Source organism: Brachyistius frenatus, unplaced genomic scaffold (genome assembly GCF_029030835.1).
Source record: "Brachyistius frenatus isolate BFR_SWC_R1_liver_20210118 unplaced genomic scaffold, ASM2903083v1 Contig_9, whole genome shotgun sequence".
Lineage (NCBI taxonomy): Eukaryota > Metazoa > Chordata > Actinopteri > Embiotocidae > Brachyistius > Brachyistius frenatus.
In genome coordinates, this window is record NW_027210608.1 from 3139555 (window position 1) to 3167102 (window position 27548).

General features: G+C 39.2%; 1 protein-coding gene across 2 annotated transcripts in view; it reads left to right on the forward strand.

Moving 5' to 3' along the window:
* Positions 1-567: 567 nt before the first annotated feature.
* LOC138616240 (carbohydrate sulfotransferase 8-like) overlaps positions 568-27548 on the forward strand; it is a 173236-nt gene continuing 146255 nt past the window's right edge. The window contains exons 1-2 of one of the 2 annotated variants that reach the window (XM_069690402.1): positions 568-888; positions 1028-1152. The gene's annotated coding sequence lies outside the window, so the exon portion shown is untranslated. Of the gene's footprint in view, positions 1153-27548 lie in introns of both variants that reach the window. The other variant, XM_069690401.1, reaches the window with a different exon arrangement.

Genomic DNA, 27548 nt, shown 5'->3' on the forward strand with positions numbered 1-27548 from the left:
ACACACACACACACACACACACACACACACACACACACACACACACACACACACACACACACACACACACACACACACACACACGTTTGAGGATTTATTTGACGGTGAGATATAGATACTTCATAGTCTCTATAATACTCTACCTTCCTGACCCCAATGAAAACAGCAATCATTTCACTTATATGTTGTAGAATTCAGCTGTAGGGAAAACAACCTAATATATTTGTTGGAAGTCTGTCAGACACAAACACAGGCAGCAATAGACATCCCCACATAGGCGTCCACAGCGGCACTGTTGTCTAAATCATAATTAATAACTACTTCATAATTAATCACTGACGTTAGACTCCATCCAGTGCATATATCTCTGTTGCTAATAAAAGCAGTCATCTATTTTAAACTCTACTGCAGCTCAGTTGCATTTACTAGAGCAGTTATTATACAGTAGGCTATAGAGTCGCCATGTTCCCGCCATTTGATAAGAACAGAGGGGTCATAATAACGATGAGACACGCAGCTCATCCATATTAGAGGAGTCTTTAATGAACTCAGAGCGTCAAAGACACTCCTCCTGCTCCCCGGCTCCCACTGCTCCGCTCCCGCAACCAGTCGATGCGCGGAAGAGAGACAGGGAAAAAAAAAAAAAATCCCCATCTTTATCAGTATCAGGATCGCCGTGAAGACAAAGAGAAGCACTGCGAGAGGAGATGTGCTGCAATAGCAGGAGAAGGCAGTCTTAAAAGTCCCTGTTACTACTGCAGCCGTGCCCGCCCGGAGGCAGACAGGAACCGGTCCTTGGAGACTCTTCTGGGGGATGCGCAACGATGTGAGAGTAAAGAGCGAGAGGCGTTGTGATTGGCCGTGCTCCTCCTAAAAGCATCAGGCACGGTGAGGCATGTTTGCTCCAGCCGGAGAATCAACGAGGTGGCATCAAACTTGAAGGAGACGTGTTCACAGTCTGCGCAGTCGATGCGTTCACGGCACCGACCGTAAACTTGCATCATCTCCCCCCCTCCCCCCCACACAGAGGCGGACGCGCTTTCCGTGGTGCTGAAACAGAAATACTTGGCGGATCAACTAGTGAAGAGGAGGAGGACACTGTCACTTCCTTACCTGCTTCTGAGCTTCATGGTATTTGGGAGCCTTGCAAAGGTAAGCCCAGTGATGTAGCTACAGTGTTGTACAGTGTACTGAAGATGAGCTCTTTTCAGTCATGTCTCCGGGATATTATATTACAGCCTCTAAAGCCACCAGTCCGTTCTTAATCCGTAGTCCCGGGTGTGTGCATGGGTTTTTATTTTCAAATTTAATCCTATAGATTGACCATAGCTACAAAGTTTCATCAGCAGTCCCTCATGAGTTGCTTTAGCTGCTACAACTATGGGACCTGCAGATTGCCTGTTGATGTCCCCATTCATGCTTGTCACTGTTTAGTATTTTACTTCTTTTACTGTCCATTCAGCTGCACAACTCCCCTATTGTTTCTTTCCTATTGTGGCACTTCCTTTTTTATTCAGTATTTTCCCTATTTAGTTTATTGCTTTTTTTTTTCAAGTTGCAATGCATTACATAGAGTTTATTTACAGTTGAGAAATGATGAAACATGGAAAAATCAAGCATATTAGTACCCACTGTATACTGACTGTGATTGCAGTTTGTTCTCTCACATCTCTCATCTATCGTCTTTCCAACTTGTGTTATTGAAGTGACACTTTGAGGCTTCTGCATGCATTGGAAAACATGAATATCCAGTAAAGAGTGTTTGTATGTGAGGAGGGATTGAGGAAGTCGTTGGTTTGTGCTGGTTTCTCACTTTGCTGCCTGCTGGTAACTAATAATGTAATGCAGCACTGCTTCTTGGGTTTGTGTGTTCTACTTATTTCCATGATCATTATATGTTTAGTGTTTTGACACAAACACTTTCTAAGTTGGTGATGAGGTACAGCAATTCCCTCCACAGCTGCTTTTTCTTTTTTTCTATTCTGTTAAAACTGTGGCTGGACTATAATCAGAAAATACAGAAAATCGAAAAAGAGATTATGTGTGCTGTTGTTTGGGTGTCAATTTGGATTGGTCTGATCACTAGACTATTAAAATACCCGCCGCATGCTAATTGACTTCGGGCATGCATTTTTTTTTGTGGTTATGTCACTTTTATAGCACAAGTGATTTGCTCCAGCATCTTGAACATAACTTTAAGCTTTGCAGTGACTTTAAAATGTGCCATGCTTCCAGCGGGTTGTCCAAAGGAATCTGAATTAAAACTCCCAAATTAGACCAATGAAATGTTAATCCAATAGGAGGATTTAGTGTATCACTAAATGTTTCCCAGTGATAAAACATTTTCTACCTGTCTTCCTTTGACTTTCCTGCATGCACTATTGGCGGTCAGTTAAACATTTAGGAGATCTTATACATGTTGTAATTGCAAGTGCTGTGACTTACTAGCTTTAATCAATTACCCTGTTGGGCTGAGAGGGAGCGTGGGTGTCATCAAAGCGGAACAAGGCCCCTTTGAGGTGGAATAAATTAAATTGCGATTAATTTCAAAAGGCACGGCTTAATTTCAAAGGCAATTTGTTGTTTTTTGTATTGAATTACATTCTGTATTTTGTATTTGAATTACTAAACTCAGAGGACTATCTGTTGGCTTTAGGGAGATCTTAAAGCTACAGCGGACACATTATTTTTTTACATACTGGTGGCTCATTCCACCAGTCACTGACACTTCATTTCATTTCACTTATTCATTTGTTTGACACAGACAGTACTCATTAATCAAGAAATAATTACTAGAAATTAATCATAGTTTGTCCAATAAGCAGATTTTTAATTTCAAATTGAGAATTTAGAATATAATTTATAATATTAAGTTTAGAAATCAGTATATAAATATAGAGCCAGGAGATTTAACATTATTGACGACAGCTTTCTTCAGTTCTGCTGCTGTTTGGAAGACAGTTTGTATTCATTTTTATGTCTTTACTATAAAATGTGTTATCTGCTGCCTTAATCTAGCCAGGCTTTGTAATCTATGCAGACGACAGGTGTATCTGTACCCGGAAAGCTCATTGAGGTACTTGTCCTGTGTGCTAGATTTTGATATCCCCTCCTCATGTGAAGACAAACCCTCCACAAGCTCATAAACAGAGCTGTAATTGCGAGTACGGTTGCTGAGCGGCTTGAATCAATTACTGTGCCGTCCTCCATCCAGAGAGACGTGGAGCGCAGGTGTCATCAAAGCAGAATGAGGCTCCTTTGAGGTAGGGAAATGTGAGACTCAATGACTTCACTCAGCTGGGTCACCGGACACACAGCAGAGCTTTGACGCGTACAAATTGTGCTTGAAGATGCTGCGTTCATCCTGGGAGGCTCAGAGGCTGGCAGGGGACCAGCAGAGCGGGGACATTGCACTCCAGATGGCCCAGAGAGGCCAGAGGAAGAGAGCTGTCCAAGCCCAGCTGGGTGTATGGGAAGCTGGGCTACCGCTAGAGCGTGTTTGTGTGCGATTGTGGGAGGCAGACGGGATGAGAGAGAGAGAAAAAAGACTGCGAGAAAGAGGGATATATGTGTGTGCTGAAGGAGTGATTGGATGAGAGAAAGAGAGTGAACGGTACAGGCTCCTCTGTATGTGCTCGCATGCATGGAAGTAGTGATAGGAAAAGTGTGGGAGGGAGAAGAAATAAAAGACAAGATGAAGGTGCTTGCATGTCTGAGTGCTTGTGCTCGTGAATGTGTGCGATCGTGTATTTCTATGTGTGTATGTGTGTTTGAAGGAGTGACAGGGAAGCAGAAAGGGTTGGAGACAGAAAATGAAAGAGAGAAACAGGCGCATGTGTGTTTGGTGTGTGTGTGTGTGTGTGTGTGTGTGTGTGTGTGTGTGTGTGTGTGTGTGTGTGTGTGTGTGTGTGTGTGTGTGTGTGTGTGGGAGGGAGGGAGAGAAAATGAAACTGGAAGAAGCAGGCATGTGTATGTCTATGTGCTTTGTGTGTGTGTGTGTGTGTGTGTGTGTGTGTGTGTGTGTGTGTGTGTGTGTGTGTGTGTGTGTGTGTGTGTGTGTGTGTGTGTGTGTGTGTGTGTGTGTGTGTGTGTGTGTGTGTGTGTGTGTGTGTGATTGCAGAGAAAGTATTACTGGGAGAGGGACAAAACACAAACAAAAAAGAGGAAGAAAAAGGGGATGTGTGTATCCTGCAGAAATGAGGATATGAGAGTGGAGAGGAAAATGAAAAAGAAGAATCAGGTATGCGGAGGTTGCTTGCTTGCTTGCTTGTGTGTGTGTTTGCTAAGAGAGGGCTGCACACATGTGTGGTCTGATCTTATGAAGCGGCAAATCATGGCGGCGCAGAGAATTACATATAATACAAATAAACTAGTTTATTGTATTCTATGTAAAAGCATTACCACTGAGGCTTAAATGGAAGAAGTATCAGCTCTGTGATCTACGATTTTTCACGTGACATGCAGCAGTCTTTGCAGTATGTGCTTTATGGCTCAAAGCTTCAGGCACATGGCCTCCTGCTGTGGGGTCAACATCTGATATTCACTCCTCGCTCTGATTGAGGAGCTGTGTTGCGTGTGGGAGGCTTTCTTTTTTTCCCACTGCCTGTTACATCTCAAAGGAGTCACACTCTTAAAGTAAAGCCACCTGAGAATTAGCGCACAACACATAACGACAAACGCACAGCGGCTTCACAGAGCTAACTTCACCTCGCTGTTTCCATTTGGGAAGCCGCTAGAGAGCAAACGCAGAGAGAGCGTGCTCCTTTCATTCTGCCACATCTGCTCCGTGATGGAATGGAGCATGATCTGCACTTTGATCACAATGAATTATTCCTATCCCTGGCTATAAATATGGTCTGTCTACAGCACCCAACCTCTCTCTCACTCCTTAAACTAGGAATCTGTGCTCGCCTCTGAGTAGCTTTCTCTCCTTGAGTGTGTCACTGCGGGCGTACTGCAGCTCTGGTTTTCTCCCGCACACTGTGATGGAACCAGAAACCCTTCCTCACTGAAAAGCTTAAATTCAACTCAGTAATGGCCCCATTGCGAGAAAAACGTTCTATACAACAAAACCACTGAAGGGCTTTTGTTGAAGCTGTTGTTGTTCTATATTTTCCCCTTTTACAGCAACCCACATGAAAAGACCAAACCCAACAATTATTTTTCTCAACACCTTCTGACTCCCTGTGTGTATGTATTCTTCCCTGAAAAGGTTTTGAGTCCATAAAGATGTTGATATTCACATTATTCATGAGTGTGTATCATTCAACATAAAAACACATTAACAATATAACATAGAAGCCATATTCATCTGGGTGGGCACACCAAGTCTGCGCCCAACATTATTGCGATGAAGAGACTTGCACCCACTGCGACAGTATATGTTTTAAAAAGTTGATGTATTTTGATAGTTGTTTTGTTTTTTAATATGAAGCTCAATGGCAACCTGGCTCTGCCCAGCTTTAATGTGTGATGAAAGTCGAAACATTCTGTTTGCATTAAGATTTGCCCTGCCATCTGAAGGGCGGACCAATCAGTGACCAGTAGAGCTGTCTTAGTGTTATGACGTTGAAGTAGTTCCGTGGGTAAAACTTTAATCTAGTAGTTACAAAATAACCCAAGGTCTACACCATACTATATATAAAAGTGGATGTAGCTTTGGGGTCTGAAGAATGAAGTCAATGCAAAAGTGCAATACCACCGAGGGCCGCTGGCTCCAAAGACTCCCCTTCAACTTTTCTCATTAAATACAAAATCAATAATTTTTTTCCAAGTGTCATAATGGTGTCATTTGCTGAAGTCACTCTTTCTTGTTAATTTTCTGCTGGACCATCTGCAAATAATTCCACCACTAATTATATATTAGGCCTCAAAAAGTGTCACTTTTGGGGGCGTGTGTGTTTGACAGGCCTGTGGTGCAGTCAGGTTTATGCTATAGGTGCATGGGGTGTAGTGTTGTCGGGTTCCCAATAAGATCCACTGCGCGCTCCTCCCCAGCTTGTCTAAATATGGTCACTTCTGACTCTAAAATAGCAAGATGGCAACGGCTGAAATGCCGAACTTGAGGCTTTAGAATGGAAGTTTACAAACCAATTGGTGACGTCACTGTTGGTTGCCACTTAGTCTACACCCATTTGAATACAACATCCCCAATGGAGCGTGGCCAGAATTTAGGTGTGGTGATACCAGGCAAGCTCTAAGTCACAGAGAATATTTCTTTATCAGTCTTTGGATAGTCAACACCTGTAAATAGGAATTAATGAATGATGAACTAATTGTTGGTTTTGTTGTCATCATTTGTTGACAAAGTGAAGTATACACCCTTCTTCTGGGTGAAAGAAGTGTGTGGTAAGGGATGTCCAATTAGATGCAATCTGTAACCTCACCACTAGATGCCACTAAATCCTGCACACTGCTCCTTTAAACATTAATAATAACACATATATAATGACAAAGGATAAAATGTATAATCATAGTCAAACTGTTTTATATTTTGGATATACTGTATAAATTTGGTGCTGCTCAGGGTTCTTTGATTCATGACCTCATTGAAATACAAAATTCAGAAGCAGACCATCACTCATCGAGATGCCATCAAACTGGACCGAGCCAGCTGAGCAGGGATTGATTTTGTGTTAATGCTTCATTTCTGATTCACAGAGCTGACTACAAGCTCTTGACTGGCATAATCAAAATGCCTCTGATGTGTCAGGAACAAACTACAGTACAATTCTTGTGAGAACACAGAAGTAGTGACAAAGAGTGGCTTCAGGCTGTGCTTTAGGAACAATCAACAGAGACTGCATCCATGTCTTTGTATATCAATGCATCCCACAGGGATGCGGTGAGTTTCTTTTCTTAGCATCGCTGCTTATGCCTGAGAGTTTGGCTGATTTTAATACAAAGAATTCCTAGGTGTTGTACACAGCACCTTCACATCATCTCACAGCCTCAACCACAAAGTATGGCACTATCAACCTATCACCTCTAATGGGAACAAAAGGTCAGGCCTTAATTATTCATTCAGAATGTCAAACAATGCTTGCCGGCTGTTATTTAGGGTGGGGAGACCCGTATGAATAATTCAGGTGAAGGATTCTCTTTCCTTCGAAGAGCGGCACGGTGGTTCAGATGTTTGTGAGAGTCTTATCTCCATGCAGGAGCCCTCTGTCATTCCCCAGCTGACCTTGGCTGTCACTGTGGCGGCAGCATGGGTGGCACAGAAGGTGGCAGGGACTCTTGTTCTTCCCGTATCTGCAGGCCTCCTACACACAGTGAGAGTGAGTAGGAAGGACTAAAGGGAGCTGGCTGCTCCAAGTCTAAGTTCCCTTCAGTGTCTGTTTACAGTACATTATGTGCCACGTTGCGCCGGGCGGGTGCCAATGTATTACTTTTTTTTTTTAAACAGCAGATTATTCTTTTACAATGAGTTATTCTGCTTTTCACCCGGGGTACGTTTCTGTTTTGGTACACTAGCCATGTCAATTGCTCTTAAGCGGCTTTCTTAAGATGTAAGGGGTGTTTATTGCAGCTGAAGAGGCAAAAGCAGATATTAATGCTATTAAAGTGCATTAAACTGAAGAATGCTGTAATGTGAGTCACTTCCATGGAAGGATTAGAGGGAGGCGGCATGGATAGGATTCAGAGTAAGGAGAGAAAGTGAAAATGTTCATCTTGTTATGTGAGAGGCAGGAGGGAAAGTGAGGGACAGATGAGACAGAGTGAGAAAAAGTGTGCGTGTGTGCGTGTGTGCGTGTTTGTGTGACAGGGAAACGGAGAACACGCTTATGCCAACTCTACCATCTCTGAACAATAACAGAAGCTCATACACAGATAGATACAGAGCATGTCTGTCAAGCAGCGGATGGCAAGCAGCCCAGAGAAAATCAAATGAGGAGCATGTTTGTCATTGTAAATGCAATCAGCAGAATGATCCGATCCTCCGATGGCCACTGTCTTTCTGCTGTTTGTACTATAGCACTAGATGCACGGCGAGGAGATCATCAGGACTGTGACTGTGCTGCAATTATAGATAAAATACATTGATCAATATTGTGAATAGAGATACTTAAGTATTCAGCTGCATTAAAGGATTCTTCCTCCGAATCCAGTGTGGTTTTGTACAACTGACATTTTCTTTTGAAGACACTTATAATTGTTTAGATCCACGGGCAATGATTGAAACCATAATAGAGACAGTGGCGATCTAATTACACCAGGCGATGCTATCTCTACCAGTAAATCATGGCTTTGTTTAAATTTGAATACAAGCCATTTGTCTGTGTGCCTGACACAATATGGAGTCTAGAAAAACATGATTGTTGAGTCGGGGTGAAAAGTGTAGCGTGCCAAATCTGAAGTGCACAAGTTTAAAATTATTAGTTGACTTGTTCCTGCCACATGGACTTTGGTTCAGTTCAGAATCCAGGTTGATGAATTGGGAAAGGAAAACAGGATGTTATTTGGGGACACTGATGTTCAGGGTTTGGCTTGTGATATTAGTATTTCTCTAGAGACGCTGCCCTTTTTGCCACCGTACTACGGGCAGAGCAGTGACAACGCTCGTTTATCTTGACGCTGAAAAAAAAAATTGTTAAAGAGGAGCAGGTTTCATCTGAGTTGGAGGACATGGATTAGCTCGTAGAAACTCAGAGGTGAGGAGCAGCCGTTTCTCTCAGGCTGACAAGGTGACTCGTTCAGACTGATGCCAAGCCAGGTGCTCTTTCAGTTCAAAGACAGTGTGGTCCCTGCAAGACCTCGGATCAAGGACACAGACACGCCTGCTGCCAGCGTCTCGCACAACTACGGGGGGCTTTAAATGTTAACTCTTCTGGAGCCAGGGTGTTGATCAATTAGGCCAGAGTGTTGCTGCCCAAGTTAATTACTCTAATTTACTTTGCCTAAGCATGTCAGTAAAGACTTGGCAACAAATGCAGGTCTGCTTGGATGCAGCAGCGAGGTCTTAATTTGTGCTATAGGTGGAGGTTGAATGTTCACCGGTGGAGCAATCAGACAAAAACACCAATTAGAGAGTTAGTGCAGTTTGTAGCACAGTTGGAACAGCTTTCAGTTCGTTCAGTTTTGTGTTAAGTTCAGAATTACATTTACATAGTATATTAAAAATTAGCAGCTGTTTGACAGGGTTTTGATAAGTAATAATGAATTCAAATAATTTCATCCACTCCTCCGCAACTAAACCTGTCACAATTATTACATAATCGCCTGATTGGTTAAGCCAGCCAAAATCATTTTACATAATTCTATTCATTTGTATAAAGACAGCTTGATGAAATGAACATAATGTCATATTTTCATCACTATTTTCACATAGTTTTACACCGTTAAAAGTTTGAATCTTTTCATGACGTCCTCTTCTGCTGTGGTCTAATGGTACATGAGTGGAGAATTAGTGCCACCAACTGTTTATCTCAAGACGCTTAACTTCTAATAGTCACCTCAGCTCCGCCTACACACAACACTGATCTTCAGGAAACCAGTGGGTGACATCACAGAGGCCACCTCCATTTCTTAAATACAGTTTATACTCAAAACATTAAAGTTAGGCTGTCAAATTATCCCGAACCAATGCAACAAGCCGGTACTTTAGAGTATTATGAGTTATGAGTTATGAGCACACAGAATTATGAGTTATGAGCACACAGTAACATTCACTTTTATATACACTCACTATTGATATTTAATCATGATTCATTATTTGAAGTATCATTTTAATATATAAAAATTACAATTAATTCCATTTGAATCTGATAACTAGGTAGAGTGTAATTTACTTTAAACTGTTCATCACTCAGTTGCTGAGTTTCCTCTTTAATTGAATCAATGCAAACACATTTACCTTGATTGTTATTTAATGTTTATTGTTAAGTGATCAATTTGTGCATCATCGTAATTACATCCAATTTTATTTTTTGTTGTATCCGCTGATCCTTATGATTAAACAAGAAGCACAGGCAGAGGGTCGCTCATTAAATTAGTGTTTCATTTACCACGTGTAATTACGCACAGTCTCTGCCCTCTCTGACCCTGCAGGAAGCCTCATATGACTAATGAATGCTCTCACCTGATTTCTTTACCTGAGATATCACATCTATTCCCCATCATCTTCTCACAGGAAGGTAGTATGCATGGTGACTGAAGATTAAAGGATTTTTTGGGGGGGGAGGTTGTGATGAGTATGTATTGACCAGGGCAGGGGTTTCAAGCCAGCACTGAAAGCCCCTGTGATGCTTCCAGCTGACCACCTTACTCCAGTCAGACACTTTGATCTTCCATATAGCCACAAGTATTAACAATTCTTACTGTGCACCAGTTGAACAACAAGTGCACAGTTGTACTGGCAGGAAAAGGGCTCTTAACGAGCTATTTTTGAGCTAGCTCGCTTCACATAGAAATTATTCACCTTGCATTTTAAAGACAGTGTTTTAGAGTTGAAGCTCTATCCCTAAATAGGCCTTGAAACAGGCTGTCTCTAGCTTTTGAAATGACGTTTAAATTCCTCCTTTGTATTGATTAAAGTTTACCCTGTCTCTCTTTCCTCTGCTGGAAAAAGGCGATTAGATCAATTTCAAAAATTTGCTTCATTGAGCTTTTATCACTCACAGCTGTTGTGCACAAGAGAAGCTTCCGACTGCATTAACCTGTTGCTTCTGCATAACATTTTAAGAGAGAGGGATCTCTAGTAAAATTCAGATTGGATGTATGTCAGGAAACTACAAGAAGTGCAGGATGGTGACCTGGGCTTCTTTGCTGGTGACTTGTAGGAAGGTAGTTTTGTGTCCTTTTTATGCAAATATACAAAAATTATAAAAAAAAAATGTTTTGAGAGCAACTTTCTTGCACTGCAATCAAAAATTAAGTTTGTAAGTGAAAATACTGCCACATTGACAACATGAAATACAGCCAAAGTGAAAGTTGTGCTGCTACATTAAAAAGCATTTCAGTAGAAAAGTGCATAATAATGACCTGTCTTATGTCTTATCCTGTAAATTGTTTACTGTGGGAGGAGAAAATTGTGTATGTAAAACCATGCTGTAGATCTAAGATAAACCCACCAATAAAAACTCATGTCTCATCCATCCACATAGTCCCCACCCATTGCGCACAACTCAATTCGCAACCAAATGTTTTTGACTTACAACCAAACAGGTCTCATTCACAATCACAATTTTTGTGGCACAATAAAGAGGCTGGTTTCATAAGCACAATTCTCAAGTAGGTAACCAAAACCTACATAACCATGAGGGAGAATTTGTTTGCAATCCGAGTAATTGTATTCTTAGTTCATATATTTTTACTTACAAACTGGATTCTTGTTTTGAGAGCAGATAAATTTTGTTTTAAATGTTTTTCCATGCTTGGATAAAAATACACAAAAGTGCCTTCATAACCTGAACCATCACACTCTGAAATGCACAAATACAACATTGTGGACACACACTATCGTATCATCCCAGTAACTGCCACAGGGCTGCTGTGCTGTTACAGCTCACCCGTCACACGTTTTGCAAGCACCTCTTTAAAGTCGTCTTGTTCTGCTGCAAATGCCCTGAGAGAAGCTCTGATGTTTACTTGGAGCAAACTACATAAGAGATGAGTTACGTGAAAGTCAAGGTTAAAATTCGGAAGAATTTATGTACTAAATAATGAAAGTGCTCAAACAAACAAAAAACTTCTCTGGAAGAACTTTAATAAAAGGAAAAACATTTCATTACACTGTGGCTGCATACATGTCTGTCAGCTCCCTCTTTAACTTTAATTTTTTACCGAATGAGTTGAAACTACACTTTTGATTTTATTAAGTGGTTTAAGGCAGGTCTCCAAATCAACCAAAACTGAATGTTCTGCTCTCTAACTGCACAATTGGCATGTAAATAATTAGTACTAATTGAAGTCATGTAGAAGTAAATAACAGCGTTTTAAACTTTGTGGTCTTGGCGGTGAAATCTGAAGAAATCCAAATCTGCTAAAATCAAAAGATATTTTTTCATTAGATAACCGTAGACAGAATCTGTTACAGTATTTGTGGCCATTTGATTTAATCTTTTTTCTGCTATTTTTGAATTAAGTAAAAGAGCAGAATTTGTGCTGACATGTCTGCATGGATGTAAAAGTTAAGTGCTCTAAGTTTGAAGAACTGCGACTATCACATTGGGAGAAAGTGAGTTGGAATTGGATGAGTCATAAACTTTCAGCCATCTTACAAAACTTAACCACTAGAATCTATTTCTTGTGTCTTCGTGATGATATATACCTACTGCGTAGCACATAAAGCAATGGAATATTATTCCCTCAACATAAGTGCTTTGCATTCAATTTTAATGAAGCACAGCTATTAATATTTAATATTAAGGATTCAAACATTAGTGTCTGACTATTAGCCCGGTGTTGATGTCTTCAGAATGACTGTGATAAGTAAACTCCTGTCTGTGCCATTCAATACGAATGAAGATCCTTTTGTGCAGTCATTAAAAATTCACATTACCGTTCAATTACTGTTAATCAGCTCTTAATCAGATGTGAGTCTATTACGCTTTGGCAGCTTAAGCCTGGTATTAAAGCAGGTGTGACAAAGGGCACTCTGGGGCCACATTGAGGGCCAAGAAATTTGACTACACTCATCTTAAATAAGTTACCATTTTACTTTTACTTGTTACTTTTATTTAAATATGGTTAAAATCCTGTTTAGCTGTGTTTATATATGTATTGACAAATACACTCTCAAAAAAACTAATTTGCTGGGTAAAAATAATACATTTATTACTACACATCCTGTGTCCGGTTAGTGGTTAACTTTCTCAATAAAAACACTCTGATAATAGATATGGTGAATGTTACAGAACTAAACAAATCTGACCTCGTGCTTAAATTTCATTTTTTTGAAAAATATTTAACTGAGACCATCATTTTTCAAAAAGTGCTATTAGTGCTGAACTTTATAAAGATAAATTGTACTTTAGTTGAGTGGATAGGACAGGAAAATGAAAACTTTGCAACATTCCAGATAAGTAAGTAAATAGGGATCTCTGCCAAACATACTGTGCCTGCTGTTTCAGATTACCAGCACACAAATATCATTTATTAAGTGAAGGAGAGTGCAAATGCTCAGTTGAAGCACAGCCTGCCCCATCATTCATTCAGATATGCTGTACTGTAGATGTTCACACCTGGGAGCTGTCCAACTGCTGCCACTGTGGGCTTGTGAACAGTCCGATCCATTACTCATTCCCTTTCTCCGGCCAAACTTTCCCCCGTTGCTTCAGGAAATCAAACCAGCACCTTCTTCATCACACTTTTGTTACTGGCCTGCTTGTTTCTTATGCTCTATGATCCTGCTCCTGTTTGAAGTTCAGGCTTTGCACGGCTGTACTGGTGACACGTTTCCACTTAAAATAGGCAAGCAGAAGTTCCACTGCAGACTTCAGGTTTAATATTTATTGGCATGTCAGCCGAGCAGATAGGAATTTGTTTCAGCAGCAGTCCGATAAAACACAGACAAGAAGAGGAGTATGTTCCGCTTCCAGTTTTAAAGAGTTTTGAAAGCGTGTGCTTCATGGTCAGAGGGGTCCATTTAGTTTGAAGCACAACAGACAATCATCACAACAGCATGTTCATTGGTGAATATTGCATACCCTCAGTGGAAAGCCAGAGAGCATGAGGTACAGTCCACTTTCATGTGCTTGTTTAAATTTGATTTCTTTTGACTTTTGATTGAAGAAAAACAGCCAGAGAAATTTTTCGTCTTGCTTCATTTTCACTATTCACTACTAAACTGGGAATTGAGTAAGACTGAGTTCAGACTGCTAACATGTGAGCAGATGTTCAGCCACTGAGACAGAAGGTATACAGTTGGAGCTGAGGTCATGCAGCCACTTTCTACCACATACGTTTTCTTGTCTGTTGTCCGGTCTCATGAAATTGTTTGAAATGAGAAACAATTCTCAAAAGAAAATATGTTCTTGGTGTACAAACATACTTTTCTGTAACAAAGGGTGAGAAACAAATATAGTCCTGAAGCAGGAAGTCCTCTGCAATGTAAAGACATTGTTCGGGTAGCAGATTTGATGTAGGTATTAATTGATTATTCATTTATGATTTTACAACTAACATTTTTCTTAATTTATATTTGTTAATTCCTGGAATAATTATTTTTCTTCTTAACATTGTATTTAATCAAAGTTTTACAGTAGTTGTTGAACTATAATTGCAGATTAATGCCCAAACTTAATCAAAATGTTTTTGTTTAAACTAAAGAGATGATGAAGACTTGACAATAATTCAATCTGACCATTTTACAAAGGCAATTCAATTTCAGTGGCAGATTTTATTTTCCCTTTGGAGAATTAAAAAAAATAAATAACTGGAATTCTGTTTTCATAACTTCAAGACTTTACAAAAGTATATGCAGAGTCAATAATACATTCTAACATTACCTACTGCCCAACCTGGTAACAAAACAGGAGGTGTGTAGTAACAAATCACACTATTAAATATTTCCTGTTGAATATATTGCTTCTGGAATATCAAAAATTTGTCTTTAAAAAAAAAAAAAAAGAAGTGCCTCTCCCACTTTTCAAAGAAAGAAAAAAAGAAAGAAAAAAGACTTTGCTCCAGCAACATCTGCATCCATCCAAGATTTAATCTGTTGAGTTTTCAATTTATTTATTGTCCAAACATGATTCAATTCAGAAGAGGAAGGCACTATATCTTGGACTAGTAGGATCAAACCGCTATTTATTTATCACAGCAGCCTCTCACAAAGAGCACAAATCACAAAGTAGATTATATTTAGGGCCCGAGCACCGATGGTGCGAAGCCCTATTGTTTTTCGTAAAAATGTTCTTAGTCGTTGTTCTTAGTCGTTCTTACGCAAAGTGATTTTCCTTTTTGGAGGCTTTATCATATTAAAAAACTCATGAAAGTGGAGACACATATGTCTCCACTTATGGCAAAAAAATTCGTATTCTAGTGGAGTCGCGAGTGGGCGCGGCCAAATGGCTCGAGAGCGCCCCCTAAAGAGATGTCCCGGTGGCCACATTTACCTAAATTCATGAAATCCGGTGGACACGTGTGTCACACCTAGACGCACAAAAAAGTTACATTGCACCATTACGTCAAATCGACAGGAAGTCCACCATTTTGAATCTAGTCGCCATTTTGGGCGATTCTGACACGTTGTACTTTGTCGAACTCCTCCGAGGGATTTTGTCGGACTGACTTGAATTTTGTTTCTATGGATAGATAACATGTTTGGGATTAAATCTTCTTAAAATAATTCGTTTTCGTTGATACGTGTGCCCGTAAAGAGGCGGCCATTTTGAGCGTCTTGCCATGAAACTACGAGTGACTTTAAATCTGATGTACATGGACCGACCTTCTCCAAACATCACAGGTATGATAACAGCCCCGCCCTGAACACCCCTGTGGGGGAATATGATCAGGCTACTTAGCGGATGATTGATAAAACAATAATGAATGAATTTTGAACACAAAAATATATTAAATAAACAATGAATTAATCACTCGATATTTCAACCTATTTATGAATATGAATGGCCTTTTAAAAAAAATGATAACAGAACATCAATATTTATACTTGTCACATAGGCAGTACTTTCATAAATTAAACATTTGGACATTGCACTGGGACATAATTGCCCGCGCTGTTTTTGCCAATCTGTTCCAAAAGATTTCAGAATCGTACAAGCAGTTAGTTTGGACTATTGTGCCCTTTTTCTGTTTGGATAATAAGTCTAGATTTAAGTTGATACAATAAGCTGTATGTACTCTGTAAGAAAGACACCAAATATTTTTTAATCTTTTCAGTTTTCTTTATTTCTTTCTACTGTTTCCACCCTCAGTCCTGCAAACACTTGTTGCAGGTGAGTTTGTAATTTGCTCTGATTTACAGTCAAATATGGGACCTATTCACAGGGATATAGTCAGGTTGATTTATCTTCTGCTTTTTCCACTGATAATTTTAATGTCCATTAATTAAGCCTCGTCTAAAGAAGACTAATCCCACCTGGCTTTGAGTTCTGAATGTCAACGGATTCCCCTTTTATAGTCCATTGAGTAGCTGGGAAATAATAGTTGTCTTTATAGAGTCGCTGGTGCTCTTCAAGTTAACACACCGTGAGGATTTTAATTTGGTGGGCTGAACTTCTTTTCGGCTTGGTTTGAGGTGAACTGAGACATTTTAATGCCGTGAATATTGTCAAAGCAAATTAAGTGTTTTAATCAGTTCTTACAAAGGCTTTAAACATTCCCCCTATTCTTTTTTTTTATTAAGTTTTTGGTAATTTGCTACCAAAGTTGGTGACTTTACCTCAGTATTTTGCAGTATTTCCTCACTTTTTTTTTGCTGAGTCATGTTTGGAGTCATGTGTGCCTTAAGTCACAGATGTAGCTGAGATGTAACATGGCAGCTGATTAACTGTGATGTAAGTGTAAGTAAGTCCAGGCATTCAGTGTCAGCGTTGTAAGGGTTTACCAGTTCTGAGGCCTTAGTCCTCATGCAAACACACTTTCTTATGCCTTCATTGTAGAATCACCATTTGGCCCAACTGGATGTACTGTATTGCCATTACATTTTGTGCAGACCTTTATGATACCCAAAATAAGAATCCGAGTGACTTTACACAACTTGTCGTCTCGTGGCACCATGATGTTTACCTGTTTTCCTTTTAATAAAATATCATGGCACCTATTTGATGGTGACAGATATCCATTATAGCAGCTCCACTTTAAAGAATGGTATAGTTAATGGATGGACTGATGGAGATATCCATTGTTCCCACAGGTTGAAACATGATGACTTCAGTAATCCCTTGTCTTTTTTACTAGCTCCTTCAGCAACTCAAATGTTTCACTTAGCCAGTAAAATATCCTAACAGGTGAATGGAAAAAATATGTGGGCAGACATTCATTGTTCCCAGGCAATGTAGCTATGATTTGAATATTCTCAGATTTTTTTTAACTAGTGCCAGCTTGAGTTTTTTTTAATTTTTTTTAAACCTATTTCGATGGACTGTTATGTACACACATTCATGTTCCACAAATTGTAATCACTTTAGTGATCCCCTAACTTTCCATGTACCTCTGTCATCAGATCAAAATTTAATTTAACCGTTACTCTAGTTGTAATAGAGGTGACCCTATTTGTACAAACTTGGGAGGAGGAGCAGTACATCTGACTGCAAACCCAAGAACACAACACCGGCCCACCTATAGTGGAAACCTGACTGCACCCCAGGCCTTTCAGTCAAGCCAAGCACGCTCTCAAATATACATCTTTTTTAGGCCTAATTTCTCATCAATATAGGATTAGTTTTAGATGGATTACCAGAAAACTAATCCGAAGAAGTGAATTTAGCAAATGAGAACACAATGACTTGTGGAAACATTTTATTGACGTTGAATTTAATGGGAGAAGTTCAATAGGAGTCAATGGAATCAGAGTATTTTTAAGCCTTCCCCCAGTTGCCCTCAGTGGCATTGCATTTTATGGCACTTCCTCACTGGCTTCACTTTTCAGACCCAGAAGCTTCATCCATTCTTATATACAGTTGATGCTCTCAACACAGCAGGCGCAGCTGTAAATTGAAATAGTTATCAATTTGATGGTGACATTACAAGACAGACAGTGCAAGATTGAGACAGTCATTGTAGCGCAAAATATCAACAGGGCTGTATGACAGCAAAACTGAGATGTACTGTAAGAGGTTAGGCTCTCACAAATTTTAGCTGCTCGCTGTGTAAACGCCCCCCCCCCCAAAAAAAAAAAAAACAAACAAACAAACAAACAAACAAAAACAGCTTCACTGCCATCAAAGTGAACAACACTAGTAGCTGCTACCCCTTTGTAGTGCTCAACCCCACTTAATGAGTCTGGTCAGGAGAGTTCAGTAATAGCAAGAACCCATCAGCTAATAGCTTGTTTTATGTCTTAAGTAGTATCTGTCAGTAAGGAAGTACATCCATAATCCTCACCAGGTACACAATAAAGACAGTGAAATAGAAAATTGATTGATTTTTCCCTCAGTGGTTTATTCAGCAGTCTTTAACTCCCACTGTCAATCAGACATCAATAAAGGAACTCTCATTGTGTATATTTGACGTCTTGTAGATCCGCCTATTAAACTCAGTTGTGCTGTTGAATGATATATTTTTACTTTTACTTCCTTCACTAATTGTTTTCAGTGATATATAATTTTCAACTTGCACAAACAGTTTAACAGGAGGTCTTTCTGCATAAATGTAGTATGCAGTGAAAAGAGCAGTCCTTTTAGAGACACATGGTAACTTTTTATCAGCCACTTATCTGACAAATTAAACACTGGAAATATGTTCTTCCTATTCAAACTGTGCCAGAGAGGAGAAACTCAGAGTAAAGGGGGAATGTATCTCTGGCAAATAAAATTGGCTCCACTGTACAGTGATTTTTAAAAACTGCTGAGTTCCCCTTCCTTAAATCCTTATGAGCCTAGGGCTTTCCCTCTTTATCTGAATCAAATGTTATATCCAATGTGAAATATACATCATCAAATTACATTTTCTATCAGATGGGAAAGACTATGTATATATGCTAGACAATGTGATTCTTCTAGGATTGCTTTCCATTGTTTTCATTTGTATGCTCACCTAACCGAAGAGGATATAGGGAATTGTGTATTTATTCATTAGTGGTGAAGGTTAGTGACAGTATATTTATGCATGCACATAATTCAGATTTTCTGGCTTCTATTATTTGGACAGCATGCCTGTGAGAAAAGGGCTACTTGGGCCTGACCGAGTCAGCATCTTATTTAAATCTCTGGAGTGAAGAACACTTATTATCCAAAGCTGTAATAAATTGGCATTCATCATTTTTGCCCACCAAATGTATGGTTGCAGGTGTATAATAATTTCATCTAAGGAAATGCAGATTACCACTTTTAAGTACTGAAAAAAACAGTATAAGCTGCAGATCAAAATATAGACTTCTAATCAATAGGTTCATTAAAGTAATCATCTCTAAGATTTTCATTTAAATAAATGTCTGTTAAAGCACTATTGCTGAATGAGGTAACATTATGGTGATTGAGCCTGTGGCCCTCTGATGAAAGCCCTTTACTTTGTCAGTGTTACAAACTGACTGAGCTGGGCATCTGTGGTGACATTCCCGTGACAAATCACAAGTTGTGCACAGTTAGTGAAGCATTTTTGAAGCAGTGGTTGCTCTGCCAGAGAGGGTAGGCAGTGTTAATGCAACAGGCTCACTCTTTAACTTGCTCCTCAACTGTCAACTGACTGACGTCACACAGGCGACACGGTTTGGATCTCTGGAAAGTGAAGTCCAAAAACACAGCTTCGATTACTGTTATTGCAATAGGTAACGCCAGAGAGTACGAAAGACAATTCCTAAAGATTGTAACTGTAAAGACTGAGAAGGGTGAAATCAGAGATATTCTGAATGGTTTTCTCAGTCCATTGCCTCAGGAAAGTGTGATGTAAATGTAGCATCTTCATTGCAAAATTAGGAACCTTTGTTGCATCTTTTCTCACTGATCTCACTGGCTGATCATCAGTGTGAACTGTCTGATAATACAGAAATGCCATAAAACGTTTTTTTTTTTTAAGTGCATTTCCTTTCATATGTTCATATAGACCTGAGTCATGATGTTCCTTTGAGGGAAGGATCTTTAAACCTGCTTTTAAAACATCAGTTGTTGTGTGTTGTGTAGCTTGCAGTAAACATGCACTTTCAACAGAGAGAAAAGTTACACACAAAAGATTTATAAAGGTCTATAGATAAAAGTAAAAGAAAAAACACAACATGAACCACAACAACTTTGAAATATAAAATACAACTGTACCAAACGTCTGTTATTCACCTTCAAAATGTTCCACAGCATAAGAATTAGACTTCATGCATCTGTAGTGTGGCTGAGTTAGAAAGACGTCTCGACATAAACTGCCACTGAGGGAAAAAAAAGTAAAAGGATAGTATTAATGACTAAAGTGTGAATTTCAGGCCAGGTAAAACAGCAGCTCTATCCTAAATTAAATTGAGAAGTTACTGACATGCTTTATAACATAAAAATAATTTACCATAAGTCATGTAGCCTATATTCTACTGTTGTGCCTTGGCTGACTGACACTTCACCATAGTTTCACATGAAAGCCTGGTAAAGCAAGTCTGAAAGCCTTTACTGAGGGCAAAAAGGTCTGATCAGCATTTACATGCACAGTGATAATACAGCAGCGTAAATGTCCTTTACACTTGCTGCATGTTTCTCCTGTATCTCATCAGAGGATCAATGTGTGTGACACTCTATTCGAAAATGCTACCTTGGTATTTCAGTCTGAAAAGGGCGTCCAGAACAAAAAGGGCAAGGCGGTCTTCCTCCTGACCACCATACATATTCTGAACACATATGTGCTTCTTAAATCTTGGGGACACTTACTTTTAAGAGTTCTGTCTTGTTTTGCAACATTTAAGGATACACGACTAACGTGGATATCAATATTTAACTACTTAGTGCTGAAGATTTGAGTTTTAGTTTTATTAGTGAACTAAAAGAGTGTATTATAGCAGCACCAGCTACTAAAACTTCAAAGAAAAACATAGCACATTTCAATTAACATCTATCTGACAGTATCAACGAAAAGATTGGCATTTTCTTGATGTTTAAATGTACCAGAAAATTTGCCAGGGAGTTTATGTAAAAGGTTGTTTGGCAGTAAAAAAAAAAAAAACTTAAAAAAAAATAATAACAACAATAAAACCAATTATAATAATATTTCTTTCATTGTATTGACTTTTTTTTTTTTTTTTTCCGTTTGTGATATTTATTGACCGACAAGCAACCACAAGCCCCAGTTCTCCACTGACCGAGAGCCACCCCTGATAATAGCCTTCCATATATCTACTTAGATATTTTTCTGATTAAATTAAATGCAAGTATGTGTAGCCAGAAAGAAAGCATCACATGCAAAGTGCCCACATCCTGTATGGTGATAATAGCAGTTCAAATGGACACTAACTACATAGATGTATCCTGCTAATACTGAGGCCTCGATGAAGCTGTTCTATATGGTTCTGTCCTTTAGTGAATTATGCTCTCAGTTTTAAGTGAAATTATTCTACCACCAAACATCATAATGCTAATGAGAATGTAATTAAACTGAAAACAGGCTTTCCCTCACAGATGTATTCATACAGCCTGCGCTTAAAGTGAACAAATCATGCTACGGAGGGACAGAATAATAGAAGATTTCAAATGCATTCCCCTCTTCTAATTCCTTTCATGTTGGCCTCTAATTCTTGTCTGAGCACAAAGAGGCCTTGGAAGTCGTAACATTCCATGAAACACATGCAACTTGTGTCCTTCGTTACAAATATAGAGGGTGAAATCCACACCTAATTAACCAGCAAGGCCAAAACCATAGTCTTTGAGATCCTTTTCTCCCCATTTGATACTGAAACAAAATGTGTCTGTTTGAATTACAAGTGCATCGTTTGGACCTAAAACTAAGGTGCACAATTGTTATTAAATCTATTCCCAGTTTCCTATTATGAGTCCTGAAATCATATGAAACATTCCCACCCCATCTTTTAATTAATGCAAGTATGTGAAAAGCAGAAAATTGGGAAATAGGAAATAGCTTGCTGCTACAACAAAGAGAAGATACCATTTTCAAACAGGCTTGGTTAAGGTGACCAATTTGGTGATAAATGGTAATTATTTTAAAGTTGTGCACAGCTTCTCTCACCAAGCAAAAAAATGACAGCAGTCTCTGACACATTAGTTCAGCAACATGTGATCTGTTCCAATGAGATAATGAAAGCAACTGAAAAATACCACATTTCTATCAGAGACCCGTCTTGGTCAAATGAATGTGGACCATTGGCTGGAAATTATTAGCTGAATTGAAAACAGGAATGGCTCTGCTCTGAAGATTGTTGACAATTAATTAGTGTAGCAGCAAGAACTGCTAAGCAAGATTCAGAAAAAAAGCACATTAGAAATGTTTTCAATAATACCAAAACAATAAAATATGGTGATAATAACAAGACTAGATTCAGAGATAGGCTTCATAAAGGTCCTTTGTACAAATAGGAAGAGGTTTGGTTGTGGCTTATCTTCTCTACTACAGTTTGCAATGTGTTTTCAACTGGGCTCATGGTTAAAACACAATTCTTCTATGTATTCCAAATAATAATGGTTGCTTTGGGCAGTGGATCATTGCCCAAGAAAGCCCAGAGCAATGCTTCGCTGTACGAGCAGCACAAGTTTTCATGTACCTGTTCCTCTGTGACTCACTCAGCATTGTAATTTTTAGGCTACAAGTGGAGGAGTTACTGCTGGGCCACATGAGACGTAGATGATCTCAACTTCGTGCTTAAGTTCAGTCACAAGCTTATAAGACCTGAGGTGGATGTATCCGTATTCGTACATATTCCTCATAGACATGTTTTCAAAAGTGGATGTACCTTCCGGGTCTGAAAAGTGAGGCCAATGTGGAACTGCCATAAAGCTCAATACCACTAAAGGCAACTAGGGGTCTGACTAAAAAGACTCTGGCTTCATATACTCCCATCCAACTTCTCTCATAAAATACAAAGCCAATACATTTTTTCCACAAGACATTATGGTGTCATTTGTTAAAGTCACTCTTTCTTATTAGTTTTCTGTTGGTCCATCTAAAAATGATCCCATCATTAATTAGATATTAGGTCTCAAAGAGTGTTATGTCTGGGGGTGTGTCTGCTTGATTGACAGGCCTATGGTGCAGTCAGGTTCCCGCTATCTGTGGGTGTGCTGTAGTGTCCCCAATCATATCCACTGCCCACTCCTCCCAAGCTTGTCCAAATATGGTGACTTCTGACTTCAAACTAGCAAGATGGCGACAGCCGAAATCCCGAACTCAAGGCTTCAGAACAACAATTCACAAACCAATGGATGACATCATGGCTGGTTACTGCTTGGTATTTCTCTTTATCATTCGGTGATGATGATCTTATCCTGCTCCTTGTCATTCGATGAAAGAAGAGATTTTGGTACATTTGTCAAACCTGCTGTGACACTGTTGCCTGCTTACTACCAACTCTACCACATCCAAATAAGCTTCATAAACTCCTCTAATTTTTGTGCCCTTTCCCATATAATAGTGGGTGGTTGGAAAAACACATAATCAACATTGTTATTAACAGTTGTAATGAGGTGTCTGCTTCACTTCCACATAATATGATTGATTGATGCCTTCACTCATAGTACAAAGACTCAGCAAAATCAACCTCAAGTCACTTTTTTGATGCATAATATTCACATTCTGTTAATAAAGGAAATATGTATTTATACATTTTTCAGTCACAGCGTTTTGGAGTAAGCATATGAAAAGACAACTCCACTGACTTAGCACTGTACTCATAGACTAGTATTTAACTCAGGTGCAACGGATCATTATTACTGCCTTGGATGACTCAGATGACAGTTTAGGTAGTTACTTTATGTAGTTACTTTATTAATCCCCGAGGGGAATTTTTTTTTTCGCTACAGCAGCATACAGAAGCAACAAGATAATAATAGAACAATAGAAAAGCAATAAAATAGCAGTGAAATTATAAAATATAAATATAAAATATAAATATAAAATGCACAGTATATACAGTGTATATAATACAGTATATATCTATATATATTATATACAAACAACCAAAAAACACAGTCGACAGTATTATTTTGCCAGGGGTGAGTTATTGTACAGTCTTATTGCGGTCGGCAGGAATGATCTCCTGTATCTGTCCATGTGACAGCGGAGCTGGAGGAGTCTTTTGGAGAAAGTGCTCCTCTGTCCCTGCAGCAGGTGGTGGAGAGGGTGGTCAGGATTATCCAATATGGATAATAGTTTGTTCAGCGTCCTCCTCTCCACCACCTTTTCCAGGCTGTCCAGTTTGTAGCCGATGATGGAGCCGGCCTTCTTAACCAGTTTGTTAAGTCTGTTGGTGTCACCGGCTCCAATGCTGCTCCCCCAGCAGACCCCAGCGAAGTACAATGCACTGGCCACAACAGACTGGTAGAACATCTCCAACATCTCGCTGCACACATTGAAGGATCGAAGTTTCCTCAAGAAAAAGAGTCGACTCATCCCCTTTTTGTAGACAGCGTTGATGTTGGTCTTCCAGTTCAGTCTGTTGTCGATGGAGACACCGAGGTACTTGTACTCCTCCACCATGTCCACCTCCTCTCCCAGAGAGAGTTATCAGACTTTACACAGGTTCCACAGGAATCACAAAATATTTCACACAACCTTTTTTTTTTTTTTACATATGTAGTAGTACTCAGTAAGTTTCCCTTTAAAAACACACACACACACACACACACACACACACACACACACACACACACACACACACACACACACACACACACACACACACACACACACACACACACACACACACACACACACACACACACACACACACAGAAAACATTCATATCTTAAGATCTGTACTGTTGATCTACCGAGACAAATATGTTCTTCGGTGGCACAAATAAGTGATTTAAGAGCATCATGTGTGCACCTTGTCTTGAACAGATGTTTAACAAGTTGAAATAAGTAATTTACTAATAATTTGTACAGTTAGAGATTCCATTACAAGCCAGCCTAAAAAAAATGTCAAAGACCAAAAAAAATAAATACAAAAAAATACAAAAAAATAAAAAAATCTGTATACCATAAAAATAGTGTTGGAAAATTGTGTCTCTTCCCTCCTCCTTTTTGTAGGTGCCCTTATGAGGATCAGAGTTGGCAGTTCCAATAGATCACAATCAAACTGAACAGAGTGGCATATTTACATGACTTAACGGGCCGTGTGCAGAGCATGTGAACTGTAGTTCAAATCAATAATCAACAGACGAAAATCCTGAGGTCCCCGGTGGGTTGGCTGGTTTAAAGGTGAACTAAGAGGGGTTTTAAATCTCCTCCCACCAATAACTCATAAGGCCAGTGGCTTCTGACATTGCATGTTTTGTCTGTAATGTGAATTACAATTTTTCAAAGAAGAGCATTCAACCATCCTCTATTCATTTTACATTATTTTCTATGAATCCCCTTGTGACTGAATTAGTATAGTCAGTGATGTGATGCTCCGCTGTATGTGTTAGATATTGATCAGATGTTGGGCACAACCCTGTGACTTTACCCTTTGTTTTTTTGAACTGCTGTTTTGAAGCCTCGAATGTGGCATTTTGAAACCTGATTGCATTGCAGGCCTGTCAATCCAACCAGACACGCCCTCAAACATACCTCTCTTTGAAGCTTATTATGTCATTAATTATGGCATCATTTTCAGATGCACTAAAACACTGATCAGAAAGAGTGAGTTTATCTAAGTATATACTATATACCAAAAATGTATTGACTTTTCATGAGAGAATTTGATGCTTTTGAATGAGAGTCTATTAATTTTATTAGGTTTTTTTGAGCCAGCCCCTAGTGGCCATCAGTGCTCTTGCACTTTAAGGAACTTAAGCTTTGGCTTCACTTATTGGACCCAGAGACCCACAGCTATAGCTGGGCAGTTACGTCCGACACAATGCTGCAGTAGCCACTGCGCCACTTGCTGTTGTTTGTGGGCTCATGCCGTACTCAGGAAAAAAAAAAGAAACTTTGAAATGTTGGACACGACTGACATTTGGTCTTCTGAAATTATGAGGAATGTTCTGTTGACTACTTGGTTGTAGCATTCATGCATTAAGTTGCAATATGCTAATGTGATTCAAAATAAAACAAGAATGGCTTCTTATATTAAAGTTATATATATATATACTTAGCGATGGTCTGGTGAGGCAAAGACATGAAATAATTACCATCCAAAATATCTCATTATAGCTCAGCAATTATTGTCAATGATATAGTATAATTTGTGCTAAGTTGCAGTTTAATATCAGATGTTGACAGTTATTTCACTGTTTTTCTGCCCTTATAAACACCCGTTGTGGAAATCCAGCCTCCTCGAATTCCCAAATTCAAATACCTGGTAGGAGGTCTCATGAGCCAGTGCTTTCAGTGCTACCAGTGCATGACCCATTTCCTATTGTGACCCACAGGCTGATATAAGCTCTGTGCCCTTTGCACAATGTGAAAGGTGTATGTTGACAGTGTACGTCAATATCACTCAACACATGCCCAGGTCCTGAGGGAGCCAAAGCTTACCGGGCTCTCTGCATGACTGACGCCGCGAAGCCACGTGTCATCCCAAACCGTTCTCATCCCAGGGCGTGAAGTGCTGCCATTCTGTCACAGAGATATGCACAAGTGCCCTGTGTTTAGGCCCCAAAATCACATGGATAGGTTTAGGAAAAGATCATGGTTTGGGGTTAAAATGAGTAATTAGTTACTTAAATGACAAAAAAAAAAAAAAATAATAAAAAAAAAAAAGTTGACTTTTAATTCTCACTGACTCTATCACCAGTCGTCCAGGTGAAAGTCATGTCTTGTGTGGTTAAATGTGTTTGCAAATGTTATCAGCTATATAACAAAACTTAACATTTTTCCAAGTCCACTAAGGACAAAATAATAAAAATGTGATGGTAAAATCACCATGATAAGTTACACACTGGCAGAAACATTTTGGGCAGGTTAGATTCAAACACACTGAAATGACTAACAAACCAGAAGACACTGAATAAATGAATGTACAAATAAAATGCTCACCTTACCCATCTTCACATATCTAACTTTCACTTTCTTACTGGATTAATGTTCATTCTGTTGTACTCAGATACCGTCTGTTAACAACTGAAGCCCATTCACTGTTATTGTCTCTTTATCATCTTTCTTTTTGGCTTTTCATGCCATGTCTCAATGGTGTCTTTCTTTTAAGCACTAGTCCTGCTTTTTTTTTTTTTTTTTTTTTTTTAAACACACACATATACTCGCAAGCCAAACAACAGCAGTCTTCAGAAACCATCTCATAAAAACAGAAAATAAATGAGCCAAAAATTTCAACAAAGTAAAATCTTATAAAACAAAAGGGGGAAAAAGACAGTTGTAACCAGGTCCAAATGTGTTTATGGGGCTGTCAGTTGTGCATTCATGTGTTGCTTTGAACCTCATGTCAGAGTCGGCTGCCAAACAGCATTGCCTTCACATGGTAGGCTGTCAGAGAATGAAACTAGGAAAACAAACAATAAGTAAATGTAGTCAGTGTCAAAAGGACGATGGGACTTCAAAAGATTCTGGCAAAAAGGCTCTCGTTCATCAGTCTGCTGTCAAAACTTGGGAATCTCGGTTCCTACACCACATAAACACACCGCATAACAACAATACACAAAGGAGCCAGCAGCACACTTTTTCAGCCAAATGGGATAAAGCATGTAAAAACACCAGTATGGTCCTCGAACATTGTTATAAAAGATGCATGAGAGAAGAAGAAAAGGTGAGTTCCTGTCTCTTTGGAATCAGCAACACTGGAGAGACACTATCTATAACAAATGTAACATGTATAGATATTGATCTGTAGTACTCGTACAATGGCT